The 5256-nt window shown below is 30.7% G+C and overlaps 1 long non-coding RNA gene across 1 annotated transcript; it reads right to left on the bottom strand.

The window, feature by feature from the left end:
• Window positions 1–3326: 3326 nt before the first annotated feature.
• LOC133194869 (uncharacterized) lies at window positions 3327–5007 on the bottom strand. Its single transcript, XR_009722197.1, has 3 exons — window positions 4945–5007; window positions 3456–3523; window positions 3327–3374 (listed from the first exon to the last, which is right to left on the bottom strand). It is a non-coding gene; the product is annotated as an uncharacterized LOC133194869 (long non-coding RNA).
• Window positions 5008–5256: the final 249 nt, after the last annotated feature.

The raw sequence follows: 5256 nt of genomic DNA, 5'->3' as shown, positions 1-5256 counted from the left end.
CTGCACCACGCGGGCTCTTTCATAAGTTCAACTAATCAGAACTTCCAAACATTTTTTTCTCTGTTTGTTTCATTTTGAATTTTGTTTCGTTTATAACGAGTGAGAATAAGTTGCTGTTATATTTGGTTATATCTAGCATTTTTGCCAGTGACGTCACGCAGTACATGTATTGCAAGAATGAAATAATATATGCTGTTGTTGTAAAAAGAAAACTGTCGCAGAGACTATGAAAATAAGCATTAATTAATCCTTTAAAGGGATAACAATGTTCCAAAAGTGAAATGTAAACTATATTTGTTTTCTCCAAATCTTATTCTTTCCTTTTTTATTTGTTAAAAGACATTATTTTGCAGTAAGTCAGGTTGAAGAAAACATGTAAGTAATTTGAATGATTATTCAATCAAGCTTGTTTACGATTAAAATTGATAGACGGACTATAATAAAAGACAAGCAATTTCTCCAGATGTCTGGATACTTATAGTTACTTATCATGAAATGTACTTGTAGATAATTTTCAATTAGGAATTGCATAATTGGTGCTTTTATTCGCATTTCCTGAAAATATATTTGAGATTTTGTTTATTTTCCTAAATATTATGATTAAATTTAATGATGAACTTTGAAGAAATACCATGGGAAAATTCACTTTACTTTGGAAATTCAGAGACACATTTGTGAGCATTTTCAATAACAGAACCGCTGATTTTCAGAACCTGAGGACTTAACCCTAAGCAAAAAGATGATTGATGCTATTTATTTTTGTTACTATACATAGATATTTTCTGAATAAAGGAGGCACAAAATTGTATCTATGTATCCTCTATCAAATATCCAACAAAGTTACAATTCTTTCTTATCATGTATTGACAATAGGGAGTTGTGAATCTTTCAATCTTAAAAAATTTCCCTCGGCATTTCCAATGGAAAGTGACTTTTTCCCCAATATCTATATGATACTTATTGCGCAACGTAAGCTAAATCAAAAATTTTCTACGGATATAATTATTGTAAGAAATCGGCGACAGGAGGAAAGACTATCTAAAGATATACTGTCTGGTAGTATACTGATATTGTATTTTGAGCCTTTTCTCCTTGTTATTTCTTAAACAACAAAATGCTTTCTTTGGTTTTTAGTACGGGAATTAATGTCGCAGCTGTTGCAGAAAAATACATAACCCGCGTAAGCATACATGTCATTTCTCCAAGAAAAACACAGAGCCTCAAGGAATATGGAGTAAGGACGCAGAGGAAAGGAAATAAATACAGAAATATCTTTCGTTAGAATAATTTCAAGCGCTATTTCTTTTGGATGAATTGGCGTTGTTCAAAACATTTCAAAATTGTATGAAACACCCATTGATGCCTTTTCTTTTCTCGATAAATTATCATTACAAAAATTTACAATTTATTCTTTACCATATAATCGGAAACCTCGAGTTTACATATTGAACACCTCGGTTTTCATTTAGGAAATCTTCATATTGTCGGATCATTTTCAAAGCGTTGAGGTAGTATCCCATAAAGAAAAATGCTGTTGCTGTCAAATGCCTTTTTTTGTTTTTCTGTACCGGAATCATGTACATCTACTGGTGTCATTCATTGCTTTATGGGGTAGTTTCAGAGATTTTGAAAATCTCCTCAACTTTTGGAGCTTTTGGACCTCACCTTCTGCCACTTACAATGATTTTTCTAGTCATGTCTGTTTCCATACAAATATTTTGGAATATTGTAATTTTGATGTATTATACCACTTATTGTGTTTGCAATTGGTTATAGTTACCAAACTTCTAATATACATGTTTGTAAGTTTAGACTTGTACATTTTGCTAATGCATGTAATTTTTACTTGGTCTCAACCGGTGTTTGCTTGTCAAATTTTGGTTTTTGTATATACTAGCTTGAAATCTATCAAGCCTTAATAAACAACAATTTCAACACATACATGTGTTAAGTTTTAGTTTTCTAGGTTACTGTTCATTTAATTTTTGCTGGAAAGAGGAAGCATAAAAGAGATTATATCCAGTAATCTTTGTGCATTTTCGAACTAACATTCCAGTGGACAATTTACCTAATAATTGGTCGTCGCATCGTGTTTCTACTGTATTTGTTTTCGGTAGCAGCAGTAGTAACCTAATAATTACCACCGCAGCCAGTAGCGCCAATATATGATAAATACATCATATTACTTAAAACTCTTTGTATTTCATTATCTCCTTTTGAGATAGAGAGTCCTTATGTTAATACGTCTTTATATGTGAGTTTAATTGCAATTGTTTAACTAGAGCCTGAAAAAATCACTATTCCAATGGTCCGTAAATGATATATGCTATTTCTAAATAAAGATCGATACGATTCAAAATTTGACATCACTTAGTATTTTTCTAAACTACACCTATAAATCAATCATCGACTTACGTCAATTTGAGATGTGTTTCTGAACAGTTTTGTTACATTTTGTTTGACAGTAGAAACAGTCTAAATTAAATATTTTTAAATGTCTTAAAATATCGACTACTTTTTATTTGCTCTCATTTCATTTCTTTGTTTAAAGATGATAAGATAGTTCCTTTTAAATTTACAAATTACATTTAGGTCAGAATTTAGAAAAAGTGAACAATTAAGCCTCCGCGTGGAGAAAATACAAGTATTTCTGACTTGGAAAATCAATACTGTAACAGTTGATTCTTGAAACAAATGATAAGAATATGATGAAATTTATATATTTATTTTTTTAAAAAAAACATCAATAATTTATTTATGAGAATTTTTAGAAATATCAAAATAGAAATGAATATCAATAAGCAAAGTTGTCCTTATTGTCATGTACGGCATTTCTTCATATGCATTATACATCATGTTATCAGAAGCTCAATGCTATTTATCAACAATTAAGTGTTGCGTTTTGTTCTGATACATGTACTAAAATCTATAAATTGAAAGAATAAACTTTTCTGATGAAATTTATTATTACTCATAATAACAACATTCTGACAATCATTTTTTGGATTCAAATTTAGTAGTTCTCTTCATTGAGGACTTACTGCGGGTTGTTGATAACAAGTCCAGATCAATTCTATTTCACTTCGTTGGCAAGTCTGTGTTTTCCTTATGAGCTTACTAGAATGAATGAGACAAATTAAAAAAATAAAAAAGCGAATACTCAGTACTGGCATAAAATATGTAACGACTTTGCATGAAATACTTTGAATTGGACAAGTAAATTATCCATTATGTAACATATATATACTTCATCATAGGGTTGAATTAAGCACTGAACAAATTACTCATGATTTTTCTTTACATTTACTTACAGAAAATCGTGTACATCGCCTTAGCCATCTGGAACAATAATACCCAAGAGGACAGTCTTTATCCTACATTAAAGATGTAACTGACACATTAATACTGAATTACTTATACAAAATGAATCTCAAATGTTCATACCACCATCTTACATGACGACAATAGATATCTGGGGTAGGACTTATGGTTGGTCTTGGTGTTGTGGTTAGTTCTGGTATATCTAAAAAAAAAAAAAAAAACACTTAAAGTAAGTTTACTTTTTTTTTTCTTTTAAAAGTTTACTTTTAAATTTTTTCATCCTTTTCCTTTATCATCTATGATATCAAAATATACAAAGTGTAAAAGAAACTTTTTTGGCCTTTTCTAAAAAAAAAAAAGAAAAAAAAAACAAAGAAAAAAAAAGAAAAGAAAACCCATTTTTTTAGTCTAGTCTACATTCCTCTTAATTGCTAGTATTTTTCCCTCTTTAGTATTGAAATGTATGAGTATACCGATAAGTTGGTCGTTACTAAAATGAATTCTAAATCTAGCTTCGTATCCACATAGAACAAAGACTGTGATGCAGCTATCTGTGCTTTTTAGAGATCAAGATCATAGTTTTGTGTCGCGTTAAAAAGGAATTTTATCATAGGAGCTAGTAGTGGTGGAAAAGGGGGAGGGGGGGGGGGGCTGAAAGCTTTTAACAAACATATTTGTCCTCGAAAAAATAGTTTTTTAATAATTTTTATTTTTCCTCATACCGGTTTTTATTTTCAATAAATTATTCAATGTAGATTTAATGATAGGAATGGAGTAAGTTGAATCTGAATGCTTTTGATAAATGCATTTTTTTACAGTAATCGTACCTTATATAATACAGTTTTTGAGAACAGTGCAATAGGTGCTTTAATATCCAAATAATTCCCTACAATATTGCCTTAAAATGTACTCCTACAAGTATGATCCTCAGTTAATGTCCCTACACTCCTGATATATCTCGGACTCTTACATCCATAGGTCATTGTCTAACGAGCTGGTTCCGCCTGAGATTTAGTCGGAAAGTATAATGTGTGAAATAAACTGTAAACAAGTAATTCTCGGGTATCTATGTATTTGCATGAGGTGTAACAGTCACAAGAAATCACAAAATCTACTTTAATCAGTATGCATCAGTGATCATTATTCAAAATCTTCATTATTTCAAATATTCACCAAAAGTACTTTCGACTTGACGTCACATTAATTTTGCGGATTGCCATTCAAAAAACGAAAATTTCAATTATTTCGTTGCGGAAAACTAGTTTTGTTTCGTAAGTTTTTCTGCATTCCATTTCCGAATTTAAAATAGACGACTTGTTTTGATTTCTGTTTTGATCTTAAATATAAAGAATTGATCGCTAATACAGGAGATAACATTGGTTTATGCGTAAATTTTATTGCAAATGATGAATATTTTATTGTTGTGTGCCATTTGTAATGTCAAAATCTGAATTTTTATTAAACAATTTTTTTTTCACGTGGGTTTCAGCGGCGAGAATTTTTACAGTTGATGCTAGAGGTTACGAGGCGCCAAGTCAAAAGCATGTCGCCGTGAACCTCTAGCATGCTGGAGTACCTTAGAGTGCATCCCTAATAAAACTAAAACATTAGTTTAATACTCACTAGAGCAAATTCCATTTCTGCAGACATATCCAGCTGAACAGCGTGGATCGAACCAACAAGTTGCTAATAAATAAAAATAGCAACTTTGTGAAATAAGAATATTTTCAGCTCTGCTCCGAAAATATAAGAACATAACAGTGCATGTATATACCTCCAGGTCTTCTTACACATTGATCATTTTCGCATTTGTTGTTACTATCATATAAACAGTCCTAATAAAATAAAAGTGACGAACTATTAATCGGTGTTGAGGATATCTTTCATTGTAGATACGTTTATCCCTTGTTAATATATTTAACAATCTACTCATTT

The sequence above is a fragment of the Saccostrea echinata genome, unplaced genomic scaffold, assembly GCF_033153115.1.
Source record: "Saccostrea echinata isolate AGI-Se365-2 ecotype Australia unplaced genomic scaffold, CSIRO_AGI_Sech_v1 ptg000029l, whole genome shotgun sequence".
In the NCBI taxonomy this organism is placed as follows: Eukaryota; Metazoa; Mollusca; class Bivalvia; order Ostreida; family Ostreidae; genus Saccostrea; species Saccostrea echinata.
Note: the sequence above shows the minus strand (reverse complement) of the source record. Positions and strands in the feature narration are given on the sequence as shown.